The 20,561-nt window shown below is 45.8% G+C and overlaps 1 protein-coding gene across 2 annotated transcripts in view; it reads right to left on the reverse strand.

Annotated features, from left to right (window-relative positions):
- Positions 1-8,538: 8,538 nt before the first annotated feature.
- The window catches only part of LOC122799719 (heterogeneous nuclear ribonucleoprotein A/B-like), a 183,890-nt gene continuing 171,867 nt past the window's right edge, over positions 8,539-20,561 (reverse strand). For both annotated transcript variants that reach the window (XR_006364497.1, XR_006364496.1), the window contains exons 9-10: positions 9,063-9,151; positions 8,539-8,908 (exon numbers count right to left, since the gene is read on the reverse strand). The gene's annotated coding sequence lies outside the window, so the exon portion shown is untranslated. The remainder of the gene's footprint in view (positions 8,909-9,062; positions 9,152-20,561) is intronic.

Genomic DNA, 20,561 nt, shown 5'->3' on the forward strand with positions numbered 1-20,561 from the left:
AGGGCCTGTAATTCAGAAATGCTTCTAGCCGAAGTGATTGCTAAAAGGAAGGCTGTTTTCCAGGAAAGAAATTTTAAGTCTGCAGTAGCAGCTGGCTCGAAAGCAGCTGAAATGGCAGGCATGGATGTTTATGGAAGAAAAAGACAGAGGCCCTTGTGAAGCATCTCAGTTAAGTACTGCAAAATCTGAGGTAAATTGGGCACTGCTGTTCTCATCCCTTGAGAGTGATTCCAGGCAGAGTCTTTCCCATTTGTCAGCATAAGATTTTCTAGTACTAGGTCTTCTCGCTTCCAACATGACATCCATTACAGGTTTACTGAGGAATGCTAAGGGGGAATTTAAGTGATTAGCCAAGCTGCAAGATTCACTGTTTGAAACTGAGGGTGCAGAATTTGGTTGTTCTGCTGAGCCAGTAAGGAAGGTGTCTGAAGCAGGTGCCATGGAAACATTTGTGACAGACTGTGTAGCAGTGGGTACCAGTGTTGGCAAGGCCAGTCTTCAGCAATCAGAATAATTTTTGGTTTGTCCTGTTTGACTTTTAATAGAACTTTGGAGAGCAGAGGCAGAGAGGGAAAGGCATAGACTGATGAGATTTCTGCTTAGGTCGTCTGCCAAAATATTCATCTTTCCTGGCAGGAATTGAACCTGTAGTTGTACTTGATAACTCAAGGCCGTGTTCCACAATGCCATGGCTAGTCTGCAGAGGGGGGTAGGAATGTGTACCCCCCTGCTTGTTTATGTACCACATAACTGCGGTGTTGTCGGTCTTTACCATAAGTTGTCCTGGATGAAGATAGTCCTTGAAGGCTGTCAGTGCATTCTGTACAGCTAGCATTTCTTTTTGGTTGATATGAAGGTGCATTTGATATGGGCTCCATTTGCCATGAATGCACTTCCCTGCCAGTTGAACCCCCAGCATAGTCTGACATGTCTGTAGTTAGGGTTTGGGTGGCAGGGGGTGGTGTGAATGGCAGTCCCTTGATAGGAACTCTAGTTGCAGGCAAGGTATGAAAGGAATCATTGTTTCCAGGCTGTGACAATGTTGACTCCATAAACTTTTAAGTATCACTGAAGTTTCCTCATATGTAGTCTTGCATATGGAATTAGAAGATTGCAGGAGGCCATGAACCCCCAAGGCTTGCAGATAGCAGGGTTTTTGTGGCCACCTGTTTGAAGTAACTCACCAAATGAATTTGCTTGTCTGGCATAAGGAAAGCCATCTGGGCAGTTGTATTCAAGCTTGCACCCAGGAATGTAATTTTTTGAGAGGGTACCAGTTGTGATTTCTTTTTGTTTATAGTGTACCCTAGACAAGTTAGAACCCTTTTTACAAACACCAGATGTTTTAGAAGAATGGCCTTGTTTTCTGCCTGAATTAGACAATCGTCCAGGTATGGATATATTTGAATATTTCTTTGCCTGCAAAATGCAATTACTGGAGCCAGGCACTGTAAATACCCTGGGTGCAGTAGATAAGCCAAAGGGCAGTGCAGTGAACTGATAATGCAAGTAACCTGCTTTGAAGTGGAGGTATCTTATGCAAGATTCCCTGATCGGGATATGCAGGTAAGCCTCTTTCAAATCTAGAGTTGCCAACCAGGCATCTTTGCCTAGCACAGGAAGTAACTGGTGAAGAGTCAGCATCTTGAATTTTGGAATGTCCAGAAAGGTGTTTAGACAGGTCCAGAATTGGGACGCCATGACTTGTCTTTTCTGGGTACCAGGAAAAGTCTGGAATAGAAACCTTGCCCCTTTTCCTCTTCTGGTACTAGTTGAATTGCTCCCATGTTTAGGAGGAAAAGAACTTGTTTCTGAGCCTCTGCCCACTGATTTGGGGCAGGTCTGGCCATCCGTTTGGAGTTGGCAAATGAAATCTCTATCCCTGGGACACTATTTAAAACCCATTTGTCCTGGGTTATAAGTTGCCAGTTTTTTGCATGAAGAGCCAGTTTTCCTCCCAAAGGGGCGGCTAAGAGGCAAGTGCTTGGTAATTTTAAAAGAAAGTCATTCAGACTGTTTAACATAGGGAGGTGTCTTTGTTTCCTGATTTGGAAGCGGGAGGCACCCCATTACTTAGTTCTGAAAGTCCCTTGGGACTGAAACCTGGTGCTTTTGGAATGTCTGGGTTTGGCTTGAGTGGCTCTGGAAAAAACCTGAAAGGACCAATTCTTAGTAGGCCAGTGCCTACTAAATCTTGGAGGTTGTACTTATCAAAACCACACTGCAAAGTATGTTTTCCAACTTGTTCAGCTGAATGCAATAAATCCTGTAAATCCTTATTTTCCACACAGTCAGAAATCATCATTTTCTGTTTAAGCAGTCCCATAACATGCTGTTGATATTTTAGCATATGGAATTGACAGTTTAAAGCCCTGATTGCCAATGTTGCAAAAGTATAAACCTTTTTACCCAATCTATCCAGCGCCCTAGAGTCTCTATCAGAAAGGGTTGGATTTTTAGCAACAGAAGCCTTAATGCCCTTGGGCCCCTGAAAAATTGTTTCAGGGTCCGAAACAGGATTTTTGAAAAGGAATTTGTGGGAGTCAGGAACCCTGTAGTATCTGTCTGGCTTACAAGGGGCCAGAGGCAGGGAATCAGAGGCCATACTGGATTCTGAAAACACATCAACCATGTCTAAAGGAGGTATAGCCAAAGACCTCTGCTGAGGAAGAAGGAAATCCCTAAGCCTCTTTTTGGATTAAAAAAAATCCTGACTTTCCCAGTGGAAATGCTCCCTTAAGGTAATGTAAAGTTTCCCCAAAAGAAAAATCCTCAAAGGGAGAAGGAATGGAATCCTCTGCATCAGAGTCCTCACAAGTAGGTATGGACAAATCCTGTTCATTAGAAGAGTCAGTAGAAACAAGAGTCCTGTTCAGAAGATTCATAGTCAAGTTCAGCCCTAGGCCTCTTAGAAGGGAGGTGGAGTTTACTACCCTTGATTAGAGTAATTAAATCTTCAGCCATTGTGATAATTTGTTTTTTAGGCATAGGGGCCTGAACATGTGGCCCGGGCGTCATTTTATTTAGACATAGATCGAGATTTTGGCCTTAAAATTGAAGGGGGTGTTAGTTTAATATACAAATCTGTAGGCCTCAATACACCCTCAGAAGCCGGTGCCTGCACAGAGGCTCCAGACTCATCCAAGGTAGAGCCATCAGCGGGTTCCATAGGTGAAGCATCTCATGGCATGCTGGACTCCGAATGGGTCTCAGTAGAGGCCTGCGAATCAGAAGTAGCGGGTATCAGGGGCTGCGAAAGCACCTCACTGAGTATCGGCGAACTGGCTTAGTTAGGAGAAGCGTCGTCGGCAGTTTTGGACCTCAATGGCCTGTCTCTGTTGTCTTCTTTGCGGTTTTTTGGTATTCCGGTAGTCGGACGGCTAACCAACGTCATTTCTGGATAATTACATCAAGAACCGAAATATTTAGAAGCAAATATGTACCAACGACAGATAACGCGCAGATTAAATAAAGCACAAAACCGACAGCAAGGTACATCATGGTCAGGGCCTAGGCAAGGAATACAGTACAAATGGAAATCCTTATGAGGTATTCGCTTCCCACAAGTAATACAATTATTAACTTTTACTGACATTGGTAAGGAGCAAGAAAAAGTTTCCCCAACGGCGTACTTAGCTTTTTAGTTGAAGACTTTGGTTCTGAAACTCAAAAATGAAAATTTCAGAAGTCGGCCGACCAGCACTTGCGAACTGCTTCTGCTTCAGGCACCGCGCAGCAATACAGACTGATGTAATGGCATCAGCTGCATGTTTTATACCCCTGACGTCATGGAAGAAGGGACAGCAACCAATGCAGGACCCAAGACTTTGTTAATCAGGCCGACTGAGGGCAACCTGCCAGCAGATTACCCAAACGTAATGACTGCAACAGTGAAACACGAAGAACATCAAATAGACTGCTGTCTCACGGGGGGGGGGGGGGGGTAAAAAAAAAACTCTGGGGGGGGGGGGTTCAACAACCTGTGAACACATCCAGTATATGAAGGCTTGCGGTTCTGAAGTGAGTCTACAGCAGAAGTCAAAGTCAAGCAACAATGCAGTCTTCCAAGACAAAAAATGAATAGAGGAGTAAGGATTTCCAGTACAAAAATGATGTCCATCGTGAAGGAATCTTATTTTTTGGTAGTCTTAAATTTAGGGACTCCCTCTCCTTACAGAATAGTTTAACTAGCAACTGGGAAACAAAAGGTATACAGAGACAGATATGCAGAAATACCCAAGATATATTACAGAGCATACGATAGGCCTGTTTTATACATAGACCTAACAGGAAAGTTTGAAGTGTATTGGTCATACTAACTACCTTACCTTCTGACCACTGTCATAGTAGTGAAAGTACTACATTTATTTGGGCCACGGTTTTATAAAAAGTTTACAAAGCATTTTATATATATATATTAAAAAAAAAAGTCTCAAACAAACAAGGTGAGAGAACTATAAAAGTGCACTGTGGCATTTAACCCATTAGTTAACACGATGCACACATATATATGACCAATACATTTTAGAGACAGACCATTGCTGCATTTAGGTCCTGTTCCCTGTTAGAGAAAAGAAAGAACATTTTCCCATTTGCTAAATATAATTTCTTTGTATTGAACTTTATGTCCCTCATCAAATTCTTAAGCACACCCACTGAATACATGGGTAACAGGGATGACTGCTAAATCATCAATACTCTCGGGGTCAATGTCTTCAAGTTGGGGTGATTTACACATCCCTTGCTATGTGTCAAAAGGTCCACATGCTAAGACAATAGGACTACTACTTCCCTTGCCAAGCTCAGCAGGACAGACAACTAATATGGCCAGGCAAAAATGGTGCTAGTTTTTGCATTTTTGGCCTGCCTACCCTTATCTTCAAAACAACAACAAAAAAAGCATCAAGGGTGTTGGAGGGAACTGTATAGAAATTGACAGCTGCCGCCCAGGTCTCAGTTATTGGTACCCTATTACAGTATTTACATAACTATATTTTCAAGAACAAAAAAAGGAGTCTACTTTCTGGTACACAGGGCTGCTGCGTGGGTCTCTCAGAGAAGGGTTCTCTGGACCCAAAGTTGCCAGGAGCCCCCCTGCCTCTGGCACGACGACCTCCCCGTCCTCCTCTGCCACGGAAGGACTGGTTATCCGGAGCAGGTTGGGACTGCTGCGACTTCCGGAACCACATCTTCTTCTGTCCCTTTTGGTTCTTAGAGAAGGACCTCTGGGGAGCTGAGAAGCGGACTCCGACGGCAGACAGCGTCTTCCCGTCCTTTTCGCTCTGGACAAATGACTCGGGAACAGTCTTGACAAACAAGGCAGAACCATGGAAAGGGGCATTCGAAGGTCGCCTTGAAGGGCTCTGCAAAATCACAATGGCGGAGCCAGGCCTGTCGCCTCATGACTAGGCCTGCTCGCTGGCTCTAGCGGCTCCCTCAGTAGCATGAGACAGTAGCCGCATAGATGTATTGGAAACTGATCTGAGAGTGGCCATTCGGGTGGAGTAAACCTGTTTATCCTCACTCGAGATGGACTCGGGGAGATGCAGCGTATTCTTTAATCAGATCCCGCTGCATCCTAATGACATGTGCCATGTAGTTCAGCTCTCAAGGAGAAGGTCGCTGAACTAAAACTCGCTTCCCAATGCGATCCATCGAACGGGACTCCTTGCCTGGAGGATGCACGGAGGGACTCTCCTGGGCCAATTCCCTCTTCGTGGCTGCAGCCATCATCATGGCATCTACTGGGGACCCTTACTCCAGTGGGTGCGGTCTGATGGAGGAGAAAAATGCGGTCCGGGCGCTTAGGGATAGGCTCAATGGTGTCCGGATCCTTCCACGCCCTGATGGAGATAAGATCCACCAGGGGTCAGCAGGAGGGACACCCAAGAGGTAGAAGGCCTCGAATGCCTCCAAGAACACAGACTTGTCCGAAGAAGCCTTGGGGGCAGACCACCCCCCCTGATCCTTAACATCTCCATGATGTCTCCAAATGAGACGTCCTCAGGGGTGACCTAGGGAGCCTTCCCTTCATCCAAGTCCGTGTCTTCAGTGACGGACTCAGGGGAGTCCATGTGCCTCCTCTTGCACTTACGCTGAGGTACTTCATCGGGGCTGTCCGAGGAGTACTCTTCAGCAGTTGGATGTTCCAAGGGAACCACTTGGGACATCGAGGCGGGCTGTCCCTGGGACCGCTGGTGGGGGCCTGGCCCAACTGCAATGGAGTGCGGGATGGAGCGGTGGCAGGGACCGGGGTCCGGATGTCCTCGACAGTGCCCTTTCCATAACGTTGAAAGCCGAGGGGAGCCAGCTTCTCTAAGCCCGAGCCGACCCCACTGGATCCGACGACGGATCGAGTCGGAGCGAAACCGTTGGATCCGAGAGACCAGTGTGCTCCGACCTGGACGGAGCAAGACACACCAGCTCTCGGATCCGAGGCTCGCCCTCGGCTCCGAGGTCGGGTCCGGCACCAAGCACTCAAGGGATGGGACGGATCCGAGGTGCGCCACCCATCGGATCCGACCCACCCCGGATCCAAATCTGCACGGCGCATAGCTCGAACCCGTGGTATGGGTCGGAGAAGGAGCTAAGCGAAAAAGGGTCAAGCCCTCCCGGATTGGGGGCTAGGAGCACTCCCATTTGCATTTGGGCCTGGATGAATTTCCTCATCATCCGTCCATATCAGCTTCTCATAGAAAAGGTTGATCTAGAGGAGGCCACCAAGCGGACCTAGAGAGCCTCGGTGACCTCCTGGAAGGGCTAGCCTCCTCCTCCTCGGGTCCAGGAGAGAACCGAGGGGAGTGGAGCCGAGGAGGAGGAAAGCTAGAAGGCACAGGGAGGCCCGCTTAGACGGAGGAGCCGAACTGGAAGTTTCGCCTCCTCTTGTGGTGCTTCTCCCTGTGCCTCCTTCTGTCTTTCCTTAGAGGAATCCTTCCCCTCCGCAACTTTGAGGGAGGTTGAGTCCCAGCCGGAGGGGAGAACTCACAGCAACAGGTTGCTGAGTGGAAGGGCAGAGGCCGGCGGTATCTGGGGTAAAAGACCCGCCAGCACCAACTTCACCTCCGTTCTCAAAGCCGGGGTTGAACCCTGCACAAATGGTACAACCAGATGACAGGTGTTCAACCCCAAGATGACCAAGACCGAGTGTGGCCATCTGCTGGGGATAGCTTATGGCCACACTCGGTACAATTTGAAAACACAGCCTTATGGGCTTCAGACATAGTAACCCTAAGGCCTAACACACAACACACACAAACACTACGCAAAACCCGATAAAATTAAACAAAAAGAGAGAGGAAAGCCTAAACACACTCAACACTAACTGAAACAAGAAAGAAATTAAAGATTTTGAAAACTTTTTTAGTCAAAAACTATCTCTTATCTTTCACCAATGCCAGGAGCTCTGGAATTCCGTAGCTACTTGAAAAGCGGCAAACGAAATCTGAGGTCAGTCAGGGTTTGGCAAGGGATTATGGGTAAGAGGGAGGAGCTAGGAGCTCGGAGCCTAAGCTTTTGAATTGCCGGATCAGATCCGATACCCACAGGTTGCAGACGAATGAAGTCTGCCTACTTCAGATCTATATTTTCAAGAACAAAAAAAGGAGTCTACTTTCTGGTACACCTTACCTGTGAACTATGTCCAGAAACACACCTGTTTGACAGCCATTCATCGAGACCAACTTAATTTCTGCTCAGCTGGTCTGCAAGAACACTCTTCCAGGGAGGGAATATACAGTAGCTACCCCCCCCCCCCCCGGGGTCAGGCCGGTCTCTTGAAACACCTCTATGCTTGCATTTCTACTCTATATAAAACATACGCCAGTGCACCGTGTGTGTCAATACACATTACAGTAGTACTATCAGACATTTTGCAGATACAAAAATCAAGAAACCTACAGTGATGCCCCCCAGCTTCTAGCACAATGTTTTTTAAGCCATTTTCAGACTGTGGCTTTATGCCTCAACTTTAACCATTCAACTCATAAAACAACAAACCTGCTTATATCCAGGTAATTTTTTTCTATTCTGTTTAGCCAGCCTTTCATGACATAAGGCTGGCTGACACATTGCATTGTAGTCAGAAAATGTATCAATTTTTGCTTTGTTGGAAACCTTGCTCCTATGTAAAAAGACTTCAGGGTTCATAGACAATGGCATGTCTTCCAAAAATCCTGCATGGCAAGTTATGCAAAGTTTACTACGCCAGACAGACATTCAACCCAACATAATGAACTCATTCCAAGAGCATTTTCCTCCACTAAAATACAAAATCTTACGGAACAGAACGGGAACAAATCATTATGAAAGGTCCTGGGGAGAGAATGGGGAAGGGGAAGCAAATCTTATTAGTTGTGCAGAAAACAAAACCACGCCATAGCATGACAACGACATACATACAACAGCAAAATCGTCAGTATGAAAGAACCCGTTTGCATAGTACAAAAACAAAATTACCACCATACAATGTCATCTTAGACAATGAAATGTGTTTCTTAACTTCTAGATGGCCCTGTCCATTGAGCCATCTTGAGAAATATCTACATGGTTTAACTAGCTTTATTAGTTTTTTTAAGCCATAACCATCAAGAATGCTTATCTGTTTTACAGTGTCATCGCCAGAAAGTTTGTTATCCAGATCATTTTCTCTAAGCTGCTCACTCTTTCAAGACAGAAGGCTGGTGAACAAGTACAGCAAACATCAGTCTCAGCCTACTTGAGTTTGCACTGATTCAAACCCTAGCCTTTTGAACGAAGATTTGACTTTCTATGCACAAATATCTTCAAAATTCTGCATGGCAAGTTACTGCTACTACACAGTGCAGACACCTAATTCTTCAGCGAATTCAATGGTGTTTTTCTCCATTCGGATGAAAGACCTACCCACAGGAATGATTCTTTCAAGAGTACCCTGGAGAAGGAAAAAAAAACAAGCAAACACTAGTTATGTTTGTGGAAACCAACACTCCTCTACCTTATAAGAAATACAGATAGCACAAGCATGGCATGGACAGTCATAGTAATACAGGTAGAAAACAGCAGCACTAAGAAGCAGCCGATGTTACCTGTTGTCCCAATACCCAAGAATTCTCCCTTCACAGAAACGGGCTCTGAAGTGGAGGACTTCTTCTGCAGTTTCCAGGATTACTGCTACCTGAAGAGAAAAGACCAAAACATCAACTGCTATTGAAAATGTATACACCATACACAATCTTCACAACTAAGAGTGAAGAAATGTAAATGTCAGGTAAGATTGCCCGTGGTATAACTCCACCTGTTAACTGCACAGGGAAGACACCAATCTTCAAATGCTTTTACACTAAGAGCAGGCAGAAACCTTGTAAATCCACAAAGTAAACTACCTGCCACTCATCACGATCATGGACAGTGTAACTGTGCAAGAACTTACCATAATAACAGACGCAGTAGTTCTGACTAATTGGACTTCAACTGCAGAAGGCTCAGATGCCAGGCTCGACTTCAGGCCTCAGCACAGTTTCTCCTCCAGGTGTTGCACTGCCCACCATTTTAGGACACCAGAATGTATCCTGTATAAAACAGACTCCAACTGATGCCATATTAGAGCATTCTTCCTTGGGAAGCAAGGCCCAAGAAAGGGTATGAGGGGGACAAAACTGAACAGATCCTCATGTGCTATACCAAGGAGGAAAATGGAGGAATAAAGCTTTGCTTTAATCCTACTCAGTCCTCAGCAGATCCAAGGTCCTGTGAGTAGTATGAAAATGGCTACAGTACCTATTCCCAGCCCAGGATGCCGCCACAATGAGGTATGGGATGGTGAGAGGAAAGTACATTTGTTTAACTTACCACAGTTGTTGATGTTCGAGTAGATCAATGTTGCAGAACTGTCTTGGAAGTTTCTGCTATGCAGAAGCCCCCAAGCCGTTAGCTGCCCTTGCAGTCTGATGACAGGATGTCAGTGGCATAAAGTAAAGTTGGCTGGCACCATCCTCAGGTCTTTCTTATTTAAGTAAAATTCTAATGTCTCTCAAGCAAAGTATGACCAGCCCCAACAGACCCTACTGATATAGCAAGTGACAATTTGTTAGAACAGGGATGTGTGAAGCAGAAGGGGTATGGTAATAGGCTGGGTACAGATTCTTACACCAGGTGCAGCAGAGAAGAGGATCAGGAGGGAGGTAAAGTGTGCTACAATGATCTCCGTTTACAATTATGGCAGGTTATCTACATGACTATTAACCCAGCCACTGGGGATGCACAAGCCAGTGCATTTCTTTGTGCCGGTCCCAAGCCCGGATAAATGGGGAGGGTTGCGACAGGAAGGGCATCCGGCGTAAACCCTCTGCCAAAAATTACTGATGCGGAGAACTTTTCATAATTACATACCAGATCGGTCGAGGCCCGGGTTAACAACGACCTCCACCAGTACTGTTAGCCAACAGGGTACTGGCGGAAATTGGGCTACTGTTGGCCAAAGAAGAAGAAGAGGGGGAAGGCATGCCCAAAGGCAGGAAGAGAGGAGGAAGGTTAGGAATGTAGTACTGAGGGTAGGAACTTTGAATGTTGGCAGTATGACTGGTATAGGGAGAGAGCTAGTTAGGTTGATATATTGTGATTGTGCAAGAGACCAGATGGAAGGGAAATAAGGCCAAGTGTATAGGAGGCGGGTTCAAATTGTTCCATCATGGTGTGGATGGCAGAAGAAATGGGGTAGGTGTTTTCCTAATGGAACAGTATGCCAAGAGTGTTTTGAGGGAGGAGCATAGGGTGACGTACAAGAGTGGAGGAAGATGCACACAGATGGACTATATCCCATGTAGGGGCCAGTCTGAAGGAGATTGGAGACTGTAAAGTGGTGAATGGGGAAAGTGTAGTTAAGCAGCATAGAATGGTGGTCTGCAGAATGATGTTGGTGATCAAGAAGCAGAGGAGGAGTGTGAAAGCAGTGCCAAGGATTAAATGGTGGAAGTTAAAAAAGGGTGATTGTGAGGTGAGGCTCAGGGAAGAGTTAAGACAGGCACTGGGAGGCAATGAAGAGTTACCGAATAGCTGGGTAACTACAGCAGAGCTAGTAAGGGAGACTGCTAGGAAGGTGCTTGGTGTGACATCTGGACAGAGGGAGGACAAGGAGACATGGTGGTGGAATGAGGAAGTACAGGAGAGTATACAGAGGAAAAGGCTGGCAAAGAAGTGGGATTGTCAAAGAGATGAAGAAAGTAGACACGAGTATAAGGAGATGAGGCGCATGGCAGAGAGAGAGGTGGCGAAGGCTAAGGATAAGGCATATACAGAGAGTTGTATGAGAGATTGGACACTAGAGGGAGAAAAGGACATGTACCGATTGGCTAGACAGAGGGACAGAGCTGGGAAAGGCGTGCAGCAGGTAAGGGTGATAAAGGACAGTGAGGGAAACATACTCACAAGTGAGGAGAGTGTGTTGAGTAGATGGAAAGTGTACTTTGAAGGGCTGATGAAGAGAATGAGACAGAGAGAAGGTTGGATGATGTGGGGATAGTGAATCAGGAAGTGAAGCAGATTAGCAAGGAGGAAGTAATGACAGCTATGAAGAGGATGAAGAATGGAAAGGCTGTTGGCCCAGATGACATACCAGTGGAAGCATGGAGGTGCTTAGGAGAAATGGCAGTGGAATTTTTAACCAGATTGTTTAATGAAATTTTGGAAAGTCAGAGGATGCCTGAGGAGTGGAGAAAAAGTGTTTTGGTACCGATCTTTAAGAATAAGGGTGATGTGCAGAGCTGCAGAAAAGTACAGTTTTGTACCTACCATAAATGTAGATGTCCGATAGGCATGCATCTGCAGTCCTTACAAATGGGTTGTCCTGTCGTCAGGCAGCCCTTCGGTCGGCCGGATTCCAAAGTCTGGGTCTGGCCTCGGCTGATGTCGCACTTCACCCGACGTCATAGCTGCAGTTATTCGGGTATAAAGGTATCAGCCGACGCCATCTTCCTCAGTGTTTCTTACTCCAGATGCCAGGTGCCCTCTAGGAAGGCAAATTTGGATAATTGCAAAAGTTTCCAAGTAAGAGAGAGCAAAATAAAAATAAACATGTATATACATATATACAAACAAATACACCATAATAGATTACCCCAGCTAGCTAAAAGAGGGGTAAATACCCTAGGAGTACCTTAGAGGGGAAGGAGGGAGGGTAATCCTGACTGCAGATGCATGCCTATCGGACATCTACATTTATGGTAGGTACAAAACTGTACTATGTCCTTCAAGGATGCATCTGCAGTCCTTACAAATGGGTAGAATACCATAGCCAAACTGGGGGAGGAAGAGTAAGAAGATTATGGTGTAGTTAAGATCCCTTGCAAAACAGCAGTGACAAAACCTGCTCGGGATCTGGAGTATAAGGGTAAATTATAATGCTTGGCAAATGTATGCACGGAGCTCCAAGTAGCAGCCTCTAAAATGTCTTTGGTAGCCACTCCTCGTAAAAAGGCTGTGGTAGTGGCTGTAGCCCTTGTAGAGTGAGGTCTGATGTCTTCTGGAGTTTTCTTTCCATGGTAAGAGTAACAAAATCTAATGCAATTTCCTATCCACTTAGAGATTGTCTGTTTCGAAATTACTTTTCCTTCCATTCCTGTTGCATATGCTACCAGTAGCTGGTCAGTTTTTCTATTATTCTTGGTCCTGTCCAGGTAGTAGCGTAATTGTCTATGTACATCCAAGGTATGCAACAGTCTTTCTCCCCTGTTCTGTGGGTTGGGGAAGAATGTAGGCAGGTGGATAGCTTGGTTCAAAGATACCCTGGAGACCACCTTTGGCATAAAAGTAGGATTAGTTCTCATGGACACTCTATCTTGATGGAAAATCAGGAAGGGCTGTACTGCCATTAATGCCTGTAGTTCAGAAACCCTTCGTGCTGAAGTGATTGCAAGCAGGAAAGCAGTTTTCCATGATAAGTACTGTAATTTTGCTGTTGCTGCTGGCTCGAAAGGAGGTAGTGCCAACTTTTCTAGCACAAAGTTCAAGTCCCATGCTGGCAATGGTGGCTTTCTTGGTGGTTTTACATTTTTAATTCCTCTCAGAAACTGCCTGAGCAGAGGATGAGAGAAGACTGGAGGATCCAAGTTGTATTCTGCTGAAATAGCTGATGCATGAATCTTAATGGAAGAATAGGACAGGCCATTGTGGAAGAGCTCTGCCAAGTATTCCAGGATGTTAGCTATGTTTACCAGTGACACATTTTCTCCTTTTGCAGTACTCCAAATGAGATATCTTTTCCATTTTGCTGAATAATTTTTTCTTGTTGAGGGTCTGAGAGCCTCCAAGATAATGTCTTTAACCCTTTGAGATAATTCTGGGTTATTTGATCTTAAGCAATGTTCCAGGCAGCCAGCTGCAGTGTTTTCAGGTTTGGATGCAGGTATTTGAAGTTGTTCTGTGTCAGCAGCAAGGGAACTAGGGGCAGAGGCCATATTTGTTCCCGAGACATACTCCTCAGTAATGGGTACCAATGTTGCCTTGGCCAGTCTGGAGCTATCAGGATGATCCTTGGACGGTCTTCTTTGATCTTCAGTAGCACCTTGTGCATCAAAGGAAGAGGTGGGAATGCATATGCTGTTAGGTTTTTCCAAATGAAAGATAGGGAGTCCACTTTCCAAGCAAGTGGGTGGTACGTCCTCGTGCAGAATTTTTTCAGTTGGTGATTGTGTGGGGATGCAAATAAGTCTATTTCTGGTAGTCCCCATTTTCCTGTAATGGTTTTGAAGATGTCCGGATGCAGCATCCATTCGTGGGCATCCGTGGTAGTTCTGCTTAGGATGTCTGCTAGAATATTTTCTTTTCCTGGCACAAAAATTGCTTGTAACTGAATGTTGAAGCTCAGGGCCACGTTCCATAGGTCCATTGCCATCCGGCATAGAGGGTATGAATGTGTGCCTCCCTGTTTGTTGATGTACCACATGACTGTGGTGTTGTCCGTCCTTATCAACAGTTGACCCTGTTGAAGGAATGGTCTGAATGTCTGGATTGCCATTTTTACTGCCAGCATTTCATTTGATTTATGTGTAGGTGCAGCTGGTCTTGAGTCCATAAGCATTGTATGCACTTGTCCAGCATGTGCGCCCCCCAACCGAGGTCTGAGGCATCCGTTGTGATGGTCTGGCTTGGTTGAGTGCTGTGGAAGGGCAGCCCTTTGTTTGATTGACAGGCCTGAGCCCACCATTGGAATTCTTGCTTCAGGCATGGAAGTATTGGAATTTGGGTTTCTAGGCTGTGCTTGTGTTGAGACCATAAATTCCTCAGGTACCACTGTAGTTTTCTCATGTGTAGTCTGGCATGTGGAATCAATATTATGCAGGATGCCATGTAACCCAGGGCTTGCAGGACTTTTCTTGCTGTTAGCTGGTTCTGCTTTGTTAATGCCATGAAGTAGAGAGGGAGTTGCTCCTGTTTTTCTACGGTTAGGAATGCCATCTGCTTTGATGTGTCCAGCTCTGCACCCAAAAAGGTTATCCTTTGGGATGGTATCAGCCTTGACTTTTTTATACTGACTGTGTATCCCAGGGCTTGCAGTAGATGAATGACCTTTTCCATGTCTTTTGTTAATTTGTTTTTGTTGTCCGCTTGTAACAGGCAGTCGTCCAGGTAAGGGTAAATTTGAATTCCCTGAAACCTGCAATGAGCAATTACTGATGCCAGGCATTTCGTGAATACTCTGGGCGCAGTAGATAAGCCAAAGGGCAATGCTGAGAATTGATAATGCTCTGATCCTGCAAGAAATCTGAGGTATCTTCTGCAATTTGGTCGTATGGGGACGTGCAGGTATGCCTCCTTGAGATCTAGAGTTACCAGCCAAGACTCCTTGCCCAGCATGGGAAGAAGTTGCTGTAGGGTCAGCATTTTGAATTGTGGTACAATGATGTATGTGTTTAAAGCGGACAGGTCGAGAATAGGTCTCCATTGGTTTTCTTTTCTTGGTACCAGGAAGAGTCTGGAGTAAAATCCTTGTCCTTGTTCCATAGATGGTACCCTTTCTACAGCTCTCATCCTTAGTAAGTGAGTCATTTGTTCTAGAGCTTCTGTCTTTTGATTTGGAGGTAGGTTTGGCATTCCTCTCTTCCTTGGTAGAGTATGGAAGTGAAACCTGTAACCTTGGTCTATTGTCTGTAAAATCCATTTGTCTCCTGTGATGTAATGCCAGTTTACTGAAAATAAGGCTAGCTTCCCGCCTAAGGGTGCTTCTAGTTGTTCCCTGGTAGGCGGTGCCAGAGCCAAGTCACTGTGATTGTCCTGTGGAAGTGGTGGTGGCTGGATCTGTGGCTGTACCTCGCTGGTTGTTAGCCTGCCACTGACGTCCCCTGTAGGCACCTCTGGATTGACCCCTACCTCTTGAGCGCCTATTCCTGCCTCTCTGAGCTCTGTAGGTGTCTGGAAAGGACCCATTCTTGGAAGGCCAGTTCCTGCTAAACCTTGGAGGCTGGACCTGCAAGAAATCCTTGACTGTCTGGACAGATTTCGCTTTCTTCCACCTTCTTGAGCACCTGTTGTGCAGGGGAGCCAAACAAATTGAGCTTATCCATGGGAGCATCTAGGAGCTTTGATTTGACATGGTCTGGTAAGGACTGCTCTTTTAACTATGCATGTCTTCTGATCACTGTACCAGTCATGGCTGATCTAAAGGAAGCCTCCAGTGCATCATAGCCGCATTTTAAAGAATGATTACTGACCTGCTGAATGTTATGCACCATTTCCTGAACAGATTTTTTGTCTAATGGTTCATCCGAGGACAGATTTTTAGTTAACTGGTCTAACATAAATTCCTGATACTGAATCATGTGGAATTGACAGTTCAAGGCTCTAGCTGAAAGAGTAGCAGAAGTGTAAACTTTTACCCCATCTCTAAGGCCCTAGATTCCCTTTCAGAGGGGGTTTTTGGCAGAGGTAGCTGCTACAGCCTTGGGTCCCTGGGAGATAGTTTCGGGATCTGCAAGAGGAGCCTTATACAAATGATAATGTGTGTCCGGAACCCTGTAGTACCTATCGGGCTTAGCAGGGGCCGGAGGAAGAGAATCAGGAGCAGTACAAGCATCATTAAATGCATCATCCACAACAGTAAGTACTGGAGGAATGGCTAAAGGCCTATGCTGTGGTAAATGCAGAAAGGTTCTAAGCCTTTTCCTAGAGTCTGTAAAATCCTGGCCCTGCCATTGAAATTGTTCCCTCATAGCATGCAAGGTTTCCCCAAAGGAAAATTCCTCAGGCGGAGAGGCAGAAGGAATGGACTCTTCTGCATCAGAGTCCTCATAAGGAGAAAAAGGGCCGTCTGGAGGGTTGGAATTATCTGATTCATCAGAGGAGTCATCTGAAGAAACTGGCTCAGGGGGCTCTGCTCTAGGCCTCTTCTCTGGAGGTGGGTGAGAGGCCCTGTCTGGGTGAGGTTGGGATCCCCGGATCAAAGAAATGAGATCCTCTGCAAGACTAAGCATTTGTGAACTAGAGCTAGGCCTGTGAGAGGGGGTCCTAGCAGGCATAGTTTTGGTAGATTTTGCTGCTTTAGCCCTGGCAAAGGCCTTAATCGACATGGATGCAGGTGGCCTAGCAGCTCCACGTGCAGGGGTACAAATATCCAAAGGGATAGTATCAGATAAATCCTGTGAACCTGCAAGAGCGGGTGGGATCTCAGAAGCAGATTCCACCATGCTGGATGAGGCCTCGGTAGGAGGTACGCTTTCGGCCGAAGGAAGAACCGTGGACTCTGTTTCAGCCAAAACCGAGACACTCGCGGTTGGCTTAACCGCGGTTTCGGCCGAAACCGCGGACCGCGAGTGTCGGTCCTTTTCCTTGCGCTTTTTAGATATTTGCGTAGTCGGAGTATCTGACGGCATAATGTAAGCAAAATCGGAGCCGAAAAACTCCTCAGCAAATTCCGACCGACGTCTAAGCGTCCGCCGGTTGAAAGAAGCACAGGCTAGACAAGCTGCTACGTCGTGGTCTGGGCCTAGACAAGGTAAGCAGTAAGAGTGGAAATCTTTATGAGGTATTTGTTTCCCACAAGTTAAACAGTTATTCACTTTTTCTGACATCGGCTGAGGCAAGAAAGGGTCCCCAACGGGGTACTTAGCTTTTTAGAAGTCTTCGGTAGTAGTAATCTCTGGTTCTGACCGACCGGCACTTGCGAACAGCTTCTGCTTCGGGCGCCACGCGGCAAGAAAGACTGAGGAAGATGGCGTCGGCTGATACCTTTATACCCGAATAACTGCAGCTATGACGTCGGGTGAAGTGCGACATCAGCCGAGGCCAGACCCAGACTTTGGAATCTGGCCGACCGAAGGGCTGCCTGACGACAGGACAACCCATTTGTAAGGACTGCAGATGCATCCTTGAAGGACATCTACAGAGGGATAAAACTGATCAGTCACAGCTTGAAGTTATGGGAAAGAGTAGAGGAAGCTAGGTTAAGAAGGGAGGTGATGATTAGTGATCAGCAGTATGGTTTCATGCCAGAAAAGAGCACTACAGATGAAATATTTGCTCTGAGAGTGTTGTTTGAGAAATGCAGAGAAGGTCAGAAGGAGTTGCATTGTGTCTTTGTGGACTTAGGAGAAAGCATATGACAGGGTGCCTAGAGAGGAGTTGTGGTATTGTATGAGGAAGTCGGAAGTGGCAGAGAAGTATGTAAGAGTGGTACATGATATGTACAAGGGTAGTGTGATATTGGTGAGGACTGCGGTGGGAGTGACAGATACGTTTAAGGTGGAGGTGGGTTTACATCAAGGATCAGCTTTGAGCCCTTTCTTATTTGCAGTGGTGATGGACAGGTTGACAGATGAGATTAGACAGGAGGCCCCGTGGACTATGATGTTTGCAGATGACATTGTGATATGGAGTGAGAGTAGGGACCAGGTTGAGGAGACGGTGGAGATATGCTTTAGAGAGGAGAGGAATGAAGTTTAGCGGGGCTAAAACAGAATATGTGTGTGTAAATGAGAGGGAGGGTAGAGGAATGGTGAGGATGCAGAGAGTAGACTTGGTAAAGGTGGATGAGTTTAAGTACTTGGGATCAACAGTTCAGAGTAATGGTGAGTGTGGAAGAGAGGTGAAGAAGAGTGTCAGGAGTGACTTGTGACAGACGGGTACCAATAAGGAAAAGGAAGGTCTACAAGAGGGTAGTGAGACCAGCTATGTTATATGGGTTGGAGACTGTAGCATTGTCGAAAAGGCAGGAGTCAGAGCTGGATGTGGCAGAGTTAAAGATGTTAAGATTTGCACTGGGTGTGACTAGGATGGACAGGATTAGGAATCGGTATATTAAAGGGTCAGCTCAGGTTGGACAGTTTGGAGACAAAGCAAGAGAGGCGAGATTGCGTTGGTTTGGACATGTGCTGAAGAGGTATGCTGTGTATATTGGGAAAAGGATGCTAAGGATGGAGCTGCCAGGTAAGAGGAAAAGAGGAAGGCCTAAGATGAGGTTTATGGATGTGGTGAGAGAGGACATGCAGGAGGCTGGTGTGAAAGAGCATGATGCAAAGGACAGGAAGAAATGGAAACAGATGATCCTCTGTGACGACCCCTAACGGGAACAGCCGAAAGAAGATGATGATGATGATGATCTACATTACTATATTATGTTCATCGTAGTTAAATGTTACAGAACCAAAACTTGGGAGGACTCCCAAAGCTTTCTCATTAGGGAGGTTGGAGAGCATTCACTACTGGGGACACCAGGTTAAGCTGTATGACAAAAGACAAACCCGTCTCTAGATAAGGCTCAGAGGTGGTAATGTCTTAATGTGGGCACAGAAAAATCTAATAGCTGCTTCTAGTACGGTCTGTGTTGGGTTTTCCTTTTAGAAATGCTGTGGTAGTTACCTTTTCCCTTGTAGAACAAGCCCTGACTATGCCAGGAATTTGCTTACCATGAGAAGAGTAACAAAAAGAAATACAGCTGGCTATTTGAAGACAGCCTATTTTTCCCACTGTTTCTTTGTTTACCTTCTGCAAATACCACCAAAAGCTGGTCAGACCTGTTTGGAAATTTTGTTCTGTGAATCATTATCTTTACACATGTGCGTTGGGAAATACAGGAAGATGAACAGCTTGACGAAAGGAGACTTCTGATCCCAACTAGGACAAAAAGGAAGGGTTATGTCCCTGTGAAAAATGAGTGATGATTCTGCACATTAGGCATGCAGCTCAGATATATGTCTGACCAAGGTGAGTGCCAGCAAGCAGGGCAGTTTTCCAAGTAATACTTTAGTTTACATTTGTTTACCGGGAAGGTCCTACTGGGTTTTAGCCCATTTTCAGCAGACACCCATGGAGAAAAACTCCAAGACCATCTTAGCAAGCAAGTTACATTACAGTTTAGTTAGCATAACAGATTTCTCAGTAAATACTGTAATACACAGACTACAAGAACAATTAGGAAATGAACTATTTACATCCAATCGGAGAAATAACATTGTACATAATGAACTAACAGTAACTAGTATATAGATCTAAATGAGTTAGACAGGTAGTGTAGAACAGAGAAATTGGTGATGAAGAGGAGGAAAGGTGGAGCAAGGGAAGAAATGAGAGGAGGAGAGGTATTAGAAAAATTAGGTCAAGGGGAAAGTGGTTCTAGTAAGTATGTGACTACATATGATGTGGGGAAGAGAGGGAGAAGGGGTGGAGGATGGAAAAAGTAATTAATAGTTGGTGTATTTAATTATATTGTACACAGATAAAAAGTAATTGGTTGAAGGATATTGGCACAGAACTGAGAGGGATAGAAATGAGAACACAGAAGACTTAACCAGGCCCTGAGCAAGGGCAGAGCCAGTGATTTGTTAGGTGGTTCTTTAAGAGTTTTTTTTTTTTTTTTTAAGTGTGACTAGATGTACAGATAACAAACTTGTTCTCGGTTTTGGACATGCAACTGGAATATAGGGAGTCACCAGCATTATTGTTAGACCTGGAGATCTGTAGTAGGGATTTGTTTGAGTACTGGAGAACATGAGAATTGTTGTAAGGTTGGACCAGCTGATGGAGAGCGGGAGATTTTTCTGGATGATGTAACAGTCTGTGGACAATGATGAGCTGAGAGTAAATTAGACCGGCGGATAATTCTAGCCAGTTTTAAAAAGGAAGATAGGAGTGTGTGTGCCGGCACTGGTCTACTCAGGCATCTGCTGTTGTGGTGAGTGGGACGCAGCTGTGCTGCATTCTTCTGGTCAGCTGTGCGGTGCTGATCCTTGGGAGGATGCCGGGGGCTGCCCTGTGGGTGGAGGTGAGTGCTGTGTATTTAGGAAGTACTATGAAATTAATAAGCCACGGTGGTGCAGCAGTAGCGCTGTTGCCTCACAGCAAGAGGTTCTCCAGTTCGATTCTCGGCAGGAGCGCCTTCTGTGTGGAGTCTGCATGTCCTCCCCTTGGTCGAGTGGCATTCGAAAGACATGCGTAGAATGGGCATGCCTTCGTTGAAGGTTGGGCGTCGAGCTGGCACCTCGGCACCCGTAAAAAATCTACTGCCAATCATTAGCGGACCGGAGTTCCGCTGTGTCGACCCCTAACCGGGAAAAGCCGAAAGAAGTGGTGGATCCTATGGGGGAGGTGGATGCGAATTT

Source organism: Protopterus annectens, chromosome 4.part0 (assembly GCF_019279795.1).
Source record: "Protopterus annectens isolate FY-2018-M chromosome 4.part0, PAN1.0, whole genome shotgun sequence".
Classification (NCBI taxonomy): Eukaryota; Metazoa; Chordata; order Ceratodontiformes; family Protopteridae; genus Protopterus; species Protopterus annectens.